Source organism: Podarcis erhardii, assembly GCF_964252035.2.
Source record: "Podarcis erhardii genome assembly, chromosome: 5".
In the NCBI taxonomy this organism is placed as follows: domain Eukaryota; kingdom Metazoa; phylum Chordata; class Lepidosauria; order Squamata; family Lacertidae; genus Podarcis; species Podarcis erhardii.
Window position 1 is genome coordinate 16,969,649 of NC_138509.1, and position 18,516 is coordinate 16,988,164.

At 41.7% G+C, this 18,516-nt stretch overlaps 1 protein-coding gene and 3 long non-coding RNA genes across 5 annotated transcripts in view; 2 read left to right on the plus strand and 2 right to left on the minus strand.

The window, feature by feature from the left end:
* Positions 1–18,516, plus strand: part of LRMDA (leucine rich melanocyte differentiation associated) — a 734,468-nt gene that overhangs the window by 361,617 nt on the left and 354,335 nt on the right.
* On the minus strand, positions 536–12,331 carry LOC309343181. 2 transcript variants are annotated; one of them, XR_014157158.1, is made up of 3 exons: positions 12,285–12,331; positions 4,776–4,957; positions 536–638 (listed from the first exon to the last, which is right to left on the minus strand). It is a non-coding gene; the product is annotated as an uncharacterized lncRNA (long non-coding RNA). The 2 variants fall into 2 exon arrangements; XR_014157159.1 differs by lacking the exon at positions 12,285–12,331 and adding an exon at positions 12,206–12,280.
* LOC309343198 lies at positions 12,319–17,796 on the plus strand. Its single transcript, XR_014157175.1, has 3 exons — positions 12,319–12,451; positions 13,862–13,986; positions 17,524–17,796. It is a non-coding gene; the product is annotated as an uncharacterized lncRNA (long non-coding RNA).
* LOC309343221 lies at positions 17,250–17,783 on the minus strand. Its single transcript, XR_014157199.1, has 2 exons — positions 17,748–17,783; positions 17,250–17,398 (listed from the first exon to the last, which is right to left on the minus strand). It is a non-coding gene; the product is annotated as an uncharacterized lncRNA (long non-coding RNA).

The window sequence follows — 18,516 nt, forward strand, 5'->3', positions numbered from 1 at the left end:
TGGAGAGACCTGTCAGGAGTAAGCATGGACCAATGGTACCAAATAGTATGGGAAACAGCCCTATTAGAAAAATTAACCAATAAACTGACACGGGGACAAACAGAAGAATACGCCTTTACCTCGGTATGGCTCCCCTTTATCACATACACAGCCCAACAAGACAATGACAAAAATCCACCAACAGCATACAAATCAGTATGGCTAACCTGATCCAAAACACCCACCCACCTCACTCACACATGAAAACAAAGATCACCACAGCCAATCACAAACAAACAACCACACCCTAGGCCAACCCCAACCTCTCTCACCACCAAAGGAACACAAGTGAACAGCAGAGAACCTGCACGAGCTGACACCAAACCCTACATACATTAAGCAAAATAGAAACATCACCACCCGACCCCCCCATCTTCCCCCCCTTCCCCCCCCAATGTCTCAACAAATGAAACTGATTTGTAAAAATGTTACACGGAAAAAATACGAGAGACGTTACACAAACCTCTGTAAAACAAGAAAATCTTTAATAATAATACCCCCCCCCAAAAAAACAGGTCCATAGTTTCCACCACCAAGCAGAGATGCTCCAGGAAGGAGCTGACGCACGCAGAATCCGGGCTTCATTTGCTCTCCATCGACTGCAAAAATAATAATATATATATATTTTGTATAGACTAAAACATAAAACGTCAACACTTGCACTACACTTAACAGTCCAATGAACATGCCACTCCTTCTACCAATATCCTCATTCTATTCTAGTCCTTGAGCTTCCCTTTCACTCTTGGCAGACACTGGGCACCTGGTCCAATACATTTTGAGGCCAGAAAGAAAGAAAAAAGACTCTTCACCCTGTTTAACAGAATGGGGCAGGCTGATGAACAAACGTCTGTGGCTGCCCTGTGGTGGCATGTATGACTTCAGGGGTTTACACCAGAAATTGTCCATACTTTTGGTGAGACCTGACCTCCTCATGCAGGTAACGGAGATAAGAATGAGTGCACAGGTAGGAGGCTCCAGTTTTGAACATTCTTCCATATAAAAAGCTCCCCACAAACAGAACGTGAGCACATCAAGGAGAAAGATTCTGTCCCAGCCCACTGCCAGCTCTTCTTCGCTTTCTGTTTTCAGGGAGCATTTTGAAATACAGAAGCTTTCAAAACTTATTGCCACCTGCAGTCTGAATTGAGAGAGTGCATTCCAGTGAGCACTTGGCCACCTCATACTGGAGTACCCTAGGCAAAAACCCTGTGTTTTTTATTTTTTTTAAAAAAAATCAGTATTCTGTCCCCTTAGATTGAAGCTTCTTATATGACAGCTATGCCAGATACTGTCATCTCCTTTGGAATATTTTGTAAAATATTTCCCCCCTATTGGAATTAATTGTGAACATTCATTAAGGCGTGGAGACAGATGAAATATTTCAGGTGAATCATCGGGTCTAATATGAAAAAAGGGCTTCTGTGGCGATGGATTAGGCTCTTGATTTACAGGGAGAGTTGTCTGTTATGAAGATATACACGCTGGGATTTATTATCAAGAATCTGTTTTTAATTTTGGAGATTGTTTACCCTTAACTACTGCATGTCAGAACTCGGGGACAAATTTCTGCTTAGCATTTAATTTCAGATACTTGCCACAGTGGGCAGTAAAAAATGGGCCCCTGGAATTTGTGGCATCATTATGAATCTCTCATTCTGGCAGGCCCTGGAAGTAGTTTGTCTTTGAAATCTCCTTGGTACTTGTTAACCCTGCTCTGACATGTAAGAGCTATCGTTTATTTATTGGACTTTGCCCATTTATGAAAAAAGTACAAGAATTATTAATGGTTTAGTATCTATTAATGCATTACTTGGGTGGAATTCAAACTCCAGTATTTATGGTAAACCCCTTTTATAATAAAGCATGCATAGAAATAGAGGAATGCTGATTCGTAATGTTGGAAAGGGTCTGGTGCCGTTGGAACAACTGTCGGTAAAATATGATCTTACCAGCTTTTTTATTTATAGCTATAAATAAGAAATAAGCAGTCTGGGTATGAGGGGAAATGATTAAGAATATTTGTGTAGATAATAAAGACTAAATAACCTGATGCAATGAACCGTGTGTTCAGTATATTGCTGTTGAGAAACTGGTGTTCTCTGAGAAGGCAGGGAGAGTCTACATTTTCTGTGTTGAAATAGCTAAGGGTCCTTGGATCACAGAAGTGATTGTCCACATAAGAGACAATCCACAATGTATATTATTGGTAGCAAAGTTTGGGGGGTGTGGTAGGAAAGATGTGAAAAAAGAGGAATGTATAGGTTGGTTAAAATGGGGCAAAATACTGGAGAAGGGAGAAGGATGGTGTGGCAATCACACAGGGCCCCCGGACGTTTCATGGTCTATTTACCCTGTGCCACCACTGCGACTGGTTTCTTCGCTGCCACCACCCCGCTTCTCACGGGGACACACGGAGTCCAGACAGTTGTTACCATAAACAAATAATCAAGTTTATATTCAAATGCAGGAACAAGCGTATGGTTTCGGTTTATTTTTCTCTTGTCAGTCTCCTAATCTTTGTTCCTAACAACTTCAAACTGAACTATTCCCAACTGTCTATCTGACTCAACCTAACAGTTCCTCTCACTCTCTCACAATACAACTTGACCAACCCACTGCCTATTCCACCCTCTTCCTTCTCCAACACCGAAGCCTCAACTCCCAAGTGACAAACCTCAACTCCCAAGTGACAAACCTCAACTCCCAACTCCCAAACCTCAACTGACTTTCAAAACCTCCCACTCTATCTTTTACTCCCCCCTTGCATTCTCACTGGCCAATCACATCCCACCCATTTTAACACTTTCCTTGACCCATCCTAGGAGGCAAATGCCACAGATGGGATTAGGCCAAATGGGATGTCCCAGGGTTTCTTTTTTTCCTTTTCCTTTTTTTTTTTAGCTCGGTTGGCTATCTTTGACTTAGAAAGCAACACTGTACTTATTGGAACAAAAAAAGCATTTATTAAGTCAAATATTAATCTTTAGAATATTCATCACCTGGGTTCAATATGAACAATGGTAATCAAATTATATGGCTTCTTGTGCAAAGGTAGAGCCCATCCATCACAAAGCTTGGCCTATATCTGTATATCAATTTTCAGCATTAAAGTTACACAGTATTATCTTAGCATTAGGTTAACTGTCAAATAAAAATAAAAATTAATAAGCTGGAAAAAGGAAAAGACAAGGCATCCCTCATTTAAACCCCTTAACCAGAGCCAACCATAATTGAAATGTCTTTTTCTGAAATGTTAGCGTTAATTCAACTGAGGTTCACACCTCAACATATTTTCATGATTGTTAAATACTTCTGGAGGTGCAGAAATCATCAGGTTTTAATGTTCACATGTTATTAATTCTGTCTTTGCCCGATTGTTGCATTGTAGTGTAACTTGAGGATGAAATGGACTTCAGGAAACCAGTTTAACCTTGAAACTTGTTTTTCAAAATGGAGATAATGGAGCAATTGAGATGTTTACTCTGGACTTTGTGCTTGCAGTCACCCTTTGTAGGTTTGTGGAAAACTGTAGAACTGCCAAAAAATGGGGTGGGGGATGAGGACCTGCCCTAGGAAGGCTTACAAAGATTATGAATGCAATTTTCAGAATCCTGAACATGGTGGCTCCAAGTGCGGGATTTTGTTTGGGGGGGGTATACATACTCAGAACCTCCTGAATCAGAAATTTCAAACGGCTTTCTGTGCACACCCACAATGGACCTATGGGGATGTGCTGATTCAAAATTGTCTTGTGGTTGCTGAGTGTGGGTAGAGAGGCTTGCCAAATAGCATCATGTATGACAGGGATAGCCAACACAGTTCTTGCCAGATGTTACTGGACCACCCCTTCCATCATCCTTGACCACTGGCCAAGCTAGCTGGGGCTGATGAGATATATAGTCTGGAACCCCACATCATCTGTCATGGATAATCACAAAGGTGACCAACTCATGCTTTCACACACATACACAAACACAAAATCTTTATTTTATTTTTTAAGGTGATCATAGGTGAATCAGGTACCCATGAATTCAGTACTCAGAATGGATTGCCTGCATCAAAAATGAAATTAACTTTTTAGTGGAAGCAATTCACATCCTTCTTAATAAGGATATCAGACATGGCTGTCAAGTAAGAGGGGCAGAAAGGGCACGTGTATTAATGTTTTGGATACTGATTTCCCTGGGAAATGTGAACTTCCCTATTAGATACAGGGCTGCTGGTGGCACCATATGCTCACTGGAAATATGCATAGGATGCTTTTAGTACCAGTGAGAAATTCCCCTCCAAGCAAATACCAGCTTTGGAAGAAGAATTCTCCAGTATGTAAACCTCTCAACTGAATGATCACCGATGAGGCATTGTGGTTAAAATATCTGACTAGGACCTGGGAGAGTAAGTTCAAATCTCCATGCAGCCATGAAGCACACTGGGTGACCTTGGGGCAGTCAATGCCTCTCACCCTAGACTAACTCACAGGGTTGTTGTGGCAATTCATTGAGGGGCTGGAGAACCATGTATGCCATCATTAGCTAGAAGAAGAAGAAGAAGAAGAAGAAGAAGAAGAAGAAGAAGAAGAAGAAGAAGAAGAAGAGGTGTAAATGCAATAAATTATATAGATTGTATCTGGAACTGAATTTTTCTGGAACTGTGGACGAATGTCGAGGATTGGGGAAATATTTTATTTTTAACCGAGCACAGGCAATCCTGTGTAGTATTATCATAGTACTTACCACATATTTGAGTTTCTGAGTGCTTCACATACATTACATCAGGAATCTTCCAAATTGTTTGCCAGAGGCTACTCGGGGAGTGTGTGTTAGAGGGAAGTTTTGAACTGGGAGCTTCCTGGTTTACATCCTAGTCCAATAGTGCTGGGTAGGCAGGAGGCAGAGATGGACATGAACGTGGATGGCTTTAAAAGAGGAATACACAGATACATGGCAGAGATGGCTACTAGGACTTGTGCTCATGTTCTGCTCACTGATTTCCCACAGGCTTCTGGTTGGCCATGTGAGAACAGGATGCTGGACTAGATGGGCAACAGGCCTGATCCAGCAGGTTATTCTCATGTTCTTATTTGGGGTCAGAAGTCCAGGTCTCCACTAAGCAGCACAGTCAGGAGTTGCTCCAACGTAACAGAACTAGCTCAATGCATATCATGAAGTGATATAGATTGCCATCTACAAAGGGAGAGAGCATAAGACTGTTAAGTCCAGAGTCTAAAATTATCCAGCTGCACCACTGACTCAGTTTCCTCACCACTAATTTCCAGGTCTTTTACCCTCAGACCAACAAGCAAGTGGGTTTCGTGTTCTGCAGGTGTTCATCTCTGACCCACAAATTAAAGCTTTTAGATCCTCTACCATAATTTTATGAGCTTACTCATATGATCTTAAGGCTTTTATGACCTCATAGGAAAGTCCTGTTCTGCTATCTGGGGACCATTTGAAATAATGACATAACACACATCAGTTTTGCTGGCAGACCTATTCTACCTATAAGCGTGCTTCAGAAAGGCACTGGGTGTTTTTCCCCTGTTCCCTCCCCCCTTTTACCTCACATTTTGTCCCTTTAGAAATTATCATGACGCATGTCAGGCGCTTTCACACAGAAGGAAAAAAGTCACATTAGCTTCCAAGTTTCTGATTGTCTAAATAACACAGTAACTCAACATACAGCTGTCTGGCATTTTGACAGTACAATAACCCATAATTCCTTCTGCCACTCAACACTTCAAGGTTAGCATTTTGTAGTTTGCTCTCAAGGAGCATTCATTTAAATTTTCAAGAGGCAAAGTGCTGAAATACTGCATTATACCTCTTTAGATATATTTTTATTTACTTTTCTGGTGTCCAATTTTTTCCTCCTCTCCTGGTATTTTCTCTCTCTTTAAGTTGCCAGTGAAGGAGTTAAGTATTCTCCAAACTCTCTCTATTAATTTTGTATTTAATATAATAAACATTAACACTATGCCTTGCTATAGCAAGGGCATATAATAGTAAGATATTATTTAGATTTGTAAACTGTAGGGAAAGTCAGAAAAATGAATATAGACATGCTGATTTGCCAAATTGTTTGTTTAACATGAGCTTTGGTGTGAGCTTGGCTTGGGAGAGACCGATTACTGGGGTGGTTGTGGGTGGGAGAACAGCATGGGATTCTTTCTTGAATGACTTACTTTGAGAAACAGTAATATTTGGTCATCTTAAACTTCTGTATCACATCACATAGTTTTACCACACTAGAATCTCAACAATTTTATTGGAAGTTGGGAGGCAGTCTCTCACAAGGCAAAGTTTGGTATGTTTTTAGCCAAGATCAGTTCCTTAGACAAATATCATTTCCATGAAGGAAACTACAAGTACCCCATAGGGTCATGACTATGGAAGTGATGAGTTGTTCTAGATCAGGCATCCCCAAACTCGGCCCTCCAGCTGTTTTGGGACTACAACTCCCATCATCCCTGACCACTGGTCCTGCTAGCTAGAGATGATGGGAGTTGTGGTCCCAAAACAGCTGGAGGGCTGAGTTTGGGGATGCCTGTTCTAGATGTTAGGCTAGATGTTCTAGCCTAGCATTTCCTCTGACATGTAGTTTTCTGTGTGAAGCAGGGTGGGGCAGAGGGGCATTGTAGGGTGTGCAGTTACCTCAATCGTCAAGTGCATTCTAAAGTGAAAAAGCTGAGTCCTAGGTCTGCCACATCAGTGAGAACTAGATCACAATATTATGTCAGACTTATGAGTGTACATGAGCCTATTTCATTACTGTGTAAACCTGACACACAACTGGGCTCTCTCCTGTGTGTACATGTTCTACAACAGAAATATGCAAAATCCACACAAACTTCACACACTTTCCACCTGCAGCGGGTGCAGAGAACTGAGCCCTTCCACACCCATGCCTCATCTCTATATATGCCTCCCCCACTTGGCAGGCTACTGATACTTTAGAGTGCTCCTCATCTCAAAAAATGACTGCTGATTCTGTGTCATGTAGTGAAGGAAACATTGTGATGTTATGAACTATTGGGAATTATCAAAGAAAGCAAGGTGAATACATCTCCATGCATTAAGGTAAAAGGTATAGGACCTCTGGACAGATAAGTTCAGTCAAAGGCAACTATGGGATGTGGCGCTCATCTTGCTTCAGGTAAAGGGAACCTGCATTTGTCTGCAGACAGCTTTCTGGGTCATGTGGCCAGCATGACTGAATCGCTACTGATGCAACGGGACACTGTGACGGAAACCAGAGCACATGGAAACGCCATTTACCTTCCCGCTGCAGCGGCACCTATTTATCTACTTGTGTTGGTGTGCTTTCAAACTGCTAGGACGGCAGAACTTGGAACAGAGCAATGGAAGCTCAACCCGTTATGGGGATTTGAACTGCCAATCTTCCGATTGTCAAGCTCAAGAGGCTCAGTGGTTTAGACCACAGCGCCACCCGCATGGAATAAGGATCTGTCAGGTAACAGTGCCTTCCCTGGGTTTCAGTTTGGCTAGTGCTTTATGCATATGTAGCATCATGGGACCTTTATTAAGTTTTAAGCAACATACAAGATGCACAGTTGTGGTTTTAAGCACAATGGCTGCACAGCAAACAACAACAACAACAACCATGTGTTACAACTATATGTTGCAGAGGTTTTTATTTTTGATGGCTCTGTGTGTCACTACGCTCATGTGAGAGTACATATGTTATGTAGGCGGAGTAAGCAAGAGAAATCAGATGAGTAAATAATATCTTTATCTACATCTCACTAGTAACAATGAACATCTTTTGGTGTATTGATTAGGAGAACATTTGGGATATGATTGACTGCCAAATATGTTGGCAATGCAGCAGTTCAAACTCAACAAACCCTGGACCTGCTTTCATTCTAACTTACAACATGCAGCCCCGTTTAAATTGTTTAATACATTATGCCCATTTTTCTCCTTTTCTCTCTAAGATGAACAAACACAGCAAGGGCACCTGCAATTTAAATAGTTGTATAGACCATTTCGTGGGACGTGGGTGGCACTGTGGGTTAAACCACAGAGCCTAGGACTTGCTGGTCAGAAGGTTGGTGGTTCGAATCCCCGCAACAGAGTTAGCTCCTGTTGTTCAGTCCCAGCTCCTGCCCACCTAGCAGTTTGAAAGCACATCAAAGTGCAAGTGGGAAGGTAAACGGCGTTTCCGTGCACTGCTCTGGTTCGCCAGAAGCGGCTTAGTCTTGCTGGCCACATGACCCAGAAGCTGTATGCCGGCTCCCTCGGCCAATAAAGTGAGATGAGCGCTGCAGCCCCAGAGTCGGCCACGACTGGACCTAATGGTCAGGGGTCCCTTTACCTTTACCTTATAGACCATTTCAGCAAGCAAGAGATGAGAAAATCTCCCCCTGTTGAAATTCTCCCATCTGCACAATGATAAAGCCCTGCGCTCCTTTGCATCTAGTAATTTCCCTCTTCATCTTCTGCGTAGCAAGGGTGCTAAACAACAGGGAAAGGATGGTGACACACACCTCTGATACAATCCACTTATTGTTAAGGGCTATGTTCTCACCCCACTTGTGGATCTTCAGTCTAGACTCTAGAGCAGGGGTCAGCAAACTTTTTCAGCAGTGGGCCGGTCCACTGTCTTTCAGACCTTGGTGGGGGGGCTGGACTGTATTTTGAAAAAGAACAAATTCCTATGCCCCACAAATGACCCAGAGATGCATTTTAAATGAATGCACACATTCTACTCATGTAAAAACACCAGGCAGGCCCCACAAATTACCCAGAGATGCATTTTAAATAAAAGGACACATTCTACTCATGTAAAAACAAGCTGATCCCAGGACTGTCCACAGGCGATTGGGCCGGATTCGGCCCCTGGGCCTTAGTTTGCCTACCCATGCTCTAGAGCAAGGGTTGTCAACCTAGTCCCTACCACCCACTAGTGGGCGTTTCAGGATTCTAGGTGGGCGGTAGGGGGTTCTACGGTGCAAGCTGAATCCTCCTTCCATCGAGCACTGGTGGGCGGTAAAGAAATTTTACCATCAAGAAAGATTCATTAGTGGGCAGTAGCTTTGAAAAGGTTGACGACCCCTGCTCTAGCGTATTAGATGTGGACTTGAGAGACTGAGATTCCAATTCCTGCTCAGCTGTTAATTTTCCTCCCCAACAATCCATTTGCAACCCCATTAACTCAGAAAATCGCATTGATGAAATTTGGGGTGGTCTACCAGCATAAAGTTCTTTCTCACCATTTGAAATTTAGTGTAACATGGCGGTATATTGATCAAAAAGCCACAGTTCCATAAAACAATATGTTACTGCACTGTGACATGAACACTGGTAACCGGGGCAGATCGTAAGATTATAACAAGTAAGAACCTTCACAAAAAAACCCCAGTCTGAATGCAGCCTGGGTGACCTAGGGTTAGTCATTTTTTAGGTTAACCTCTCACTGGATTGTTGTGGTGACAACATGGGTAACAGTGGTGGAGAAGAACCATGTACAAAGTCCTCCATGTAGAAAGGATGGAAAAGAGGTGTAATAAATAAGGAGTAAAAGTGCTTCCTCCAACTGGATCTAAACATTTAACTGAGAATTGGGAGAAATCATAATAAAAAAATACAAATTATTCTTTAAAATGTTGCTGCTTTTGTTTTCTATGCATCTTGGAGTAGCACTGAATATTGTTTGGAGCAATTTTTGCTTGAACAGGACAGCTGTATAACCAAGTAGCCCTTTAAATCCATCTGTGCCTTCCTTCTTCTTAGTATAAAAGAATGCAGGATTTCACTCTCTGTCTCTGTTCCAGCAGGAATATGTGCTGCTTAGGTATTCATTTCAGTGGCATTGACAATGCTGACAATATAATTGACCTAAAAAGTTCTGGATTTCCTGTTAATGCACTTTTAGAAATGTACATCAACTACAGAAAATCATTTCTATCTACATTTCGCTTGATTTCCATTTTCAAGAAAAAAGGGTTTCATCATTATTATTCTATTTGAATAGCACTGATATCTTGAGAGATGGAAGGAGACTTCTATTGTATGCAGGAGTACTTTATTTCGATATTTTCTTTGTCTGATTATACATGATAAACACACATTAGTGACATTCCGTGCATGTTTTGAAGATAAATGGAATATCTCTTTAAGCCATTCCTGACACTTCCTAACCTGTGGGTTTAATGGCATATTCTTTCTTTGATTCAATAATTTGTCTGTCAAAAAAGCTGTGCTGACATTCTCCTTGTTGTGGGACTGAAATGGAAAGAAATCTCTTATCTTTGAGATAATTTTTTTTAAATCGAGGTGAACATTTTAGGATAAAAAATGTTTTTAAAATCATTTTGGTGAGGGGGAAAAAGATGTAAGTGTTGACATTATACCAAGTGCTGGATGGCAAGTGATAAAAGGAATAATATTATCTAAAACTCGAGGTCTTTCTTGAATTAATTAGGGAATGTGTGAAGTCTTTTTTTTAAGGCAGTAACCTCTATTGCTTCTTGCATAAGTAGTAGCTCTGTCAACTTACAGATATAAATGTCTAAAATAATGGACTTTGTCTGGACTAATCTGTGACTTTTCGGTTTTAGAAGTATCAGTGATAATCTTAGTGTTTATTTCAGTTGTTCCTATGCCTCCTTTTTTCAGGTTTACAGCCAGAATGTCATGGTTTGTTTCATCCTAATACTGTATATAGAGAGGAATTTGTTGACATTTCTTGAAACAATATTGCACAGGTATCTTTAATCCTATAAGGATTTTAAATCCTCATTTCTCTCTGGCATCCTAGTTGTAAAGTCCATTCCTGTCCGGTGTTGAGTATGGCTGTTGTTACTATGGGCTACTTCATATGTTTGGGATATAGGTGCCCCTGTGTTGCATGTACCCTTAAAAAATGTGAGAGTGAGACCTGAAGGTGCATATGCTCCTTGTTGTGTGTTTATGTTGTCTTGACTAATTTTCTTTCTTTCTTTACAATCTTCTTACCCTGATCTTCAGCTGAAAAGGCACCCAGACAAATGCACAGATCACCATAGAACAGGATGGTGTAAAGTAAAACAAACCCTAATCTGCCCTCAAACTTACAGTCTAAAAGACATGACACAAGAGCAAAAGGGGATGGGGCTGGAATTGGAAAACAAGAATATTGTGGCACTAACTCTGGTCCCCATTGATAAAGTTCATATGATGACCAGCTTGGATGGAAATAGTTTAGGGAAAGGAGAAGCTAGTGAACTGGGTCCACTTCTTACTTTGTGTCTCCATCATAGCAAATGTATATAGTATGCAAATAGTTAAACTAGTAATGTATAATGTTCATGCCACCTTTCAGACATTCAAATGTCAATGTATTTAGGATATTTGCCACTGTGCCCATGAAAATGGGGCAGGAATCAAGTAGCCATTTTGTGCTAAGCTTCAGATGGAGTGTTATGTTGTGGTGGTGGTTGTTTTTTGTTGTTGTTAATAATAATTTCATTCAAGAATTGCTTCCCATGAGGCACCCTGAAGCAATTTACAAAATAATAAAGACATATGTAAAACAGTTACATATATTAAAACAGTACATATAAAAACTATATATCTATATCTATATATCTATGTCTATATCTATCTATCTAATCTGTTCAGATGCAATACAGATACCAACTAAACGCACAAGTAAAGTGCCATGTACTTGGTATTTAAGGAGTGCAATGCATTGTGTGTCTTTCCTGGCCCCTTTGAAACTGGATGTAGGGGCTGTGTAGACGTGTCCTTAATTATGCACAATCACCTTTCGGTCCAGATATCTTACAGTGTTCTCAGAGTCTTTTCTTCCCCTCACTTCCAGTGGGTTCGACGGTCAAGCTATAGTATTTGAATTTAAAACATAGTGTTATGTCCTCAACTGGAATGTAAAATTTCATTGTGAGATCTTGCTTTTCAAAGAAGATAACATATTACAAACAAACAAACAAACAAACAGAATGTTGAATAGGCAAAACACACACAAAAAGGCCAAAATCATTTATTTTCTCAGTTGAAAAAGAAAGACAGGAATGTTTCTCCCCATGATGGAGAACACCATGGGTAAGTAGTGTGGCATGGTTCTGCCCCACCCATATCCTGTCCTTTAAAATTACCCAATTTCTCTAATTCTCAATCATATATAAACAGCAATCACATCTTACCTACGGCAGGCTCGAAAACACAGGTTACAGATTACTACACTGGCAGCAATTAACACTTCAATAGCTCCCATCTCCTTACCATTGTTAGTTCATCCCTGGCCATTTTCTGGGTTACATGGCAGTCATCTCATTGTTGCATCAAAGCCACCTGCCAATCAGAATCCAAGTAGGTCAAGAACACTTTAAACACTGGCCTTTGTTATCCATCTGACAATCCATGGTTGCCTTGAGACAAGGAGCCTATCTGTAAGTCGATACATTAGGATAGAAATGATTAGAAAAATTTGCTTTCTTTTCTTTCATGCCCCATTCTGCCTTTTCCCATTGGGTCTCTTAAACAAGATTATTAATAAACTGTCTTGAAATTGGGAGCTGGAGTCTGATGTGTGTTTGTGACACCTTATAGGAGAGTATATTCCCCCCTACCCTGTGGCTCAGTCTCTTTGATCCCATGCTACCCATTCATGTCTAGGGAGAATTGGAGGGAAACCAACTAGCCTGCTCCCTATGAGGGATAAGCATGGGCTGGATATTCCCCCATCTCCCTATCTAATATTAATCACTTGTAGCACTGAGAATCACTCCCAGCTCAAGTTTAAAGGAGTACAGGGTCTGGTGATAGCATACCTCAGTTTGGGTGCTTTTGAGTGCTTTGCTACAAGTACTAATTTCCGTAACATAGACATTAGCCTTGAGATTTTAGCCTTTATTTTGCAAGATTTCTTTTTCCTCCTGAAAGGTAATATAATTTAAAATAGGAGTGACTGGAAATCGTGCTAGCTCCTAACATTCACATGAGGGAACATTTTGCAGGTGGGTTTATTTTATTTTTAAAAGACATATTAATCACATCTGAACCCTGCCCTTCTTTCAAGAAGCACAGGGTGGCTTAAAATTTTATACTCTCAGATCTGTTAGGGACATCTCAAGAGCACCTGATGATCTTTAAGACTGTTTAACAGAAATATCTTTGAGTAAAAGGTAAAGGTACCCCTGACAGTTAAGTCCAGTCGCGAATGACTCTGGGGTTGTGGTGCTCATCTTGCTTTGCATGCCGAGGGAGCCAGCGTTTGTCCACTTCCGCAGACGGTTTTTCCAGGTCATATGGCCAGCATGACTAAGCCACTTCTGGTGAAGCCAGAGCAGCACATGGAAACGCCGTTTACCTTCCCACTGGAACGGTACCTATTAATCTACTTGCACTTTGATGTGCTTTCGAACAACTGCTAGGTTGGCAGGAGCTGGGACCGAGCAACGGGAGCTCACCCCGTCACGGGCCTCGAACCGATCGGCAAGTCCAAGCGGCACAGTGGTTTAAACCATAGCCACCCGCATCCCCATCTTTGAGTAGTTTAACCCAAATATCTTTGATCCAAGGCCATCAATCAGTTTGCCATAGAACACTGGTTAATTCAATAATCTGGAACCTATAGCCCTCCAGATGTTGTTCGTCTGCAGCTCCCATGAGCCGCAGCCAGTATGGCCAATGGTCAGGGATGTTGAAATTGTGGAACTGCATCTGGAAGTGCCACAAGGTCCCAGTCTCTGGATTAAAGTCATCTACCAAAGAGCACTTGTCAGGCCTAAAACATGGGGAAGCTGGAAGCAAGTGTCAAATCTCTTTTTGTTAACTAGCATGGATTTATTTATCTTCAGGGTTGCTTCTTCTCCTTTCATCTTGATGGCCCTCTCCTTGTTCTTCCTGAAACACTGACTTAGCAACTGGATATCATAAGTAATGGTCAAAACTCTAGAGTGTATGGGGGTCACCAGAACCGGAGGTACTGAATATTTGCAGATACATTTCAAACAACTAAGCTTCTCAGGACACGATGTTTGCATGCCATGAGTCCTTTAGACCTCCAATAAAAAAATGAACTCAGTTGATTGGGAAGACAAGGATGTCCTGTCTGGAAGGAAGTTGAAAATGGGAGAAAACAATTATTTGAGAAAAGAAATTTCATGACCAAAGGCGCCTGGAAAACAAAACAGCAGTTGGCAGTGGCGTAGCGTGGGGGGTGCAGGGGGGGCCGGCCGCACCGGGCGCAACATCTGGGGTTAGGGCAAATCCACGGGTTAGGGGGCGCAAATCCACGGGTTAGGGGGCGCAAATTACTTGCCTTGCGCCGGGTGCTGACAACCCACGCTACGCCACTGGCAGTTGGGAAGTGTCCGCAAGTGATTGATTTAGAACAGGGGAAAACTTAGCTTCATTGTAAATAGTGCAGTCATCAGAGTCCTTTCCATAGTGCTGGCTAAAATTATTTATTAAAATATTTATATTCCACCCTTTCTATCACAACAGCAGAATCTACAAAACAGCTATTGCTGCTTGTTGGTGCTACTATTTAGGTGGTACTGCTAACGTAATGCTAAACATCTTAAAACATTGAAACAGTACAGTCTAGTTCAGAAGAATTTGTGTATTTGTTTGTAATATATTTAATCTGCCCTTCACCAGGTGGTTGCAGGGCAGAAATAATTACAACAAAATACAGAAACCAGTCCAATCCTCCCACTGGCAGCCGTACTTCAGATTGTACAGAGGGATATAGTTGGGCATAGAATTAATACATCTATAGCACTAGCAGAATGGAGAACATTTTTCACCACAAAGACTGCATACTTTTCGGGTTGCCATGCATCTGGAATTTCCCAGAGATGTCCCCATTTTCAGGCTTAAAAATTCTGTCCATTTTTTAGAATTTGCAAAAATGTCTCGGTTTGTTTGTTTGGTCTGCCCTGCCCCAATCCTTGTGCTCCGCTTGCCAAGGTCAGGCGGTCTTGCATCTCTCTCTGTCTCTTCTCCTGCCTAGCTCTTTTCTCCACCCTGTACCCTCTCTGCTAGAGCCACCTGCCAGGCAGCGAGGGGCTGGCAGTAGCTGTGGTGGCTGGGGCTAGACTTGGCTGGGTACAGACCCAGCAGAGGGGAGGGGAGGGAAGCGAGGTGAGGCCTGGGACTGATTCCCCCCCCCCCGCTCCTGATCCCTCCTTCCTTCTTTTCTTCCCTTCTTACTCTTGCATTATTTTGCAAACTTTGGGGTGGGTGGGTAATAGAGTTTTTTAATGGGCTGGGTGTATGCTGGGGAAAATCTCACTTGAGTAGCCAGAGAGCTCTTCACTTGGCTTCCCCACCCTTTCCTTGCACTGGGAAAAGGTTTTTTAAAAAATCTATACAGTGGTACCTCGGGTTACATACGCTTCAGGTTACAGACTCCGCTAACCCAGAAATAGTACCTCGGGTTAAGAACTTTACCTCAGGATGAGAACAGAAATTGCACGCCGGCGGCGCAGCGGCAGCAAGAGCACCCATTAGCTAAAGTGGTACCTCAGGTTAAGAACAGTATCAGGTTAAGAATGGACCTCCAGAACGAATTAAGTTCTTAACCTGAGGTACCACTGTATAGTGTTTTTTTTGGGGGGGGGGTTGCAGGCAGGGGTGTATTGAATCTGAATAATCAGATATATAAACCTATTTTCCACCCCTATCGCCCAATTTACATGATCTGGAACCCATATTACTCCCTGCCTTCATTCTGCATATACCATGCCCCCCCCCCAGCAATTTCATGGTGTCTTTTTCTCTTGGGTGTCCTCTGTTTTGCTCTTCAAAATATGGCAACCCTACTTTGCAACCTTCTGAGGGCCAAATATTGGTTTTGGTTATGGGGAGAAGACTAAGTGGGTGGAACAAATAATACTATTTTTTACTTTTGTGCAATAGATTTGTCTCCACACATATTCTTTATCTTTATTCAGGAAAGCAAAATGCATTATCATAGTTCAAAGACACATTCTAGTCTAGCAAAAAAAAACCACAAAAAACCCCACTCAAGTAATATGCAAAGCAAGACTGGTGAGTGATGTAGCCTGAGGAGACTCCTGAGGGCCAGGTAGAGATACCTGAGTTCATATTTGGCCTCTGGGCCTGAAGTTTCCGTCTCAGTATTCAAACTCTTTTGTTAATATTGTCAAGCGAATCTTTGCAGCAATCTTGTAAGTTGGGCTCATTATTTCTATCCTTATATTATACATTGAGAGAGGTGGGGGTTATCTAAGGCCTCCTGATGTACTAGAAGACACAAAGCAGCAAGATCACTATGAGAGACAGAGATACCATACCCTACAAGTGCCCCAAGTTTCCCAGGACACTCCCAGAATTACAGAAGCCATCCTGACTTCTGATTTGATCCCGGAATGTCTTGTTTCCCCCCCCCTCCAATTCCACCACTGCTGAGCCACATTGTTGTGCAAGTCAGTTGCCTCCTGCAAGAGCACAGCACCAAAAATGCAGCCTCCAACATTCCTCTAGTGAAAATTGGGGTTCGTGTCTTTCGGTGCTGTGCTGCCGCATGAGCCAGCCAGCTGACTCATACAATAGCGTGGCACTAAAACACAGGTGTCCCAATTTTTATCAAAGGGATGTTGGACTACATAAATGCCGGGGGGGGGGGGATATCCCTGGATAAACAAAGCAAATGTGTTCACATTGCCTTTTGCAGACATATAAATATTTAATAATCATCTGTCTACGGTGTGTGTGTGTGTGTGTGTGTGTGTGTGTGTAAATCTTTAAATAGACTGTTCCAAAGGCCAGAACCTGAATTTTAATTGATACACATTACTCAATGTGGCTTTTTCTTTGGTCGAATGGTTTTATCTCTTCTAGGCAATTCTTTTCAAGACTTATATCTCTGATAAAACCTGCATTTTAAATGAAAGAAGGTTCTTCCTTTTTTTTTTTTTTTGTAGCCAAAGAAAGAGCCAAACATTTGCAGCTCAGATTAGATTGCCTTGATCCACTTGTTATCTCAGCAAAAAATACAGAGTAGTGTCCATTCAAAAAGTCTCTGTGCATGTGTGCGTGTATGTGCAGAACAAAGTCTATGTGTACATGCACTTGTGATTATGAGCAACCCCCTCATATTATTATTATTATTATTATTATTATTATTATTATTATTATTATTTCAAAACGCTTTTAATGTGTAGTCTTTATGTTCTTCAATGCTTCCTTATTAATACTGCATCCACCAGCCACATGTATGTCCAAAACTGTGTTTAATTTTTCTCCCTTTTTCTGGCCACGTAGCTCAAGGCACCTTGATTCAACTGTCCCTTTAGATGTACCTTCTGTATCTCACATGAGCCAATTTCGACCGTCTAAGTGCTCAAATTGAGCTATTTTGCTCTCTGTAAAAATAAACCCAGGACCATTATGTGTGATTTTTCATACACACACACACACACACACACACACACACACACACACACACACACTCCCCATTATTTTCTCCCTCCTCTCCTTTTCTCAGCAGCCCCGGTGAATGCAGAGTGGCAACATTGTGGAGACCGTTGCGTTCACTCCAGGCATGTCAACTTCAATCTGCTGCGATTTGGTGTGAAATCTGTGCCATGGTGCGGGGCAAGAAAGGTCAACCCCCCATAATTGATGTTGCTTATTCATCTGCTTCCCGTGTATTTTTTCCCCTCTCCTCTCTACACGCTGGCCTTTGTTTGGATAAATTGTTTGAAGATTTACTGTAGTCCTTAAAGCCTGAGACGCAGCTCCTGCCGCTGCCCAGCTTCAGTGTCCTTTGCTAGGCAGGAGGCTCTGTTTGGATGACACACAATGGCATGCACACACTCACAGAAGGAGGGAGAGAAGGAAAGAAGGAAGGAGGGAGGGAGGGAGGGAGAGAGAGAGAGAGAGAGAGAGAGAGAGAGAGAGAGAGAGAGAGAAAGGAGTTCCCCCCAAAGACAAAACCCAGAGGACATATTTGAGTGTAACAGTTGCGACAGTTTTTCAGACCAATTTACTATAAAATCTAAGTCGTGTTATACAATGTCTTAATAGCTATTAAAACCCCAAATATTATTTTTAGGAACTTAGGCTGAACCAAGGGTGAAAGGGCAGGGGCTGCAAGAGATTGAGAGAAAAGGAGAAGTGATATTTTGAATTCCCTTATTGACAGTTTTCAAATTATTTCAAGTGGTGGAAAACCCTAATGATGATGACTGATGTGGCAATTTATCCTATTTTGGGTCATTACCTTTATTCTGCTTATGGCAGCAAATGACTTCATTTACAATATATATATAAATATTATATTACTGAGCTGATCTCTTTGGCAACTTGAGGGGTCTTAGCCATGGATCTGAAAGAAATCAATGTTTACTAAATAGCAGAATTTCAATGAATGTAAATGAAAGAGATTTTGAGTACTGTAAAACGAGTATAAAAGATATATTTTTAAAATGTAATATGTATCCTTGTGATTGCAGCCATGAAAAAAAGTATGCATATTGAA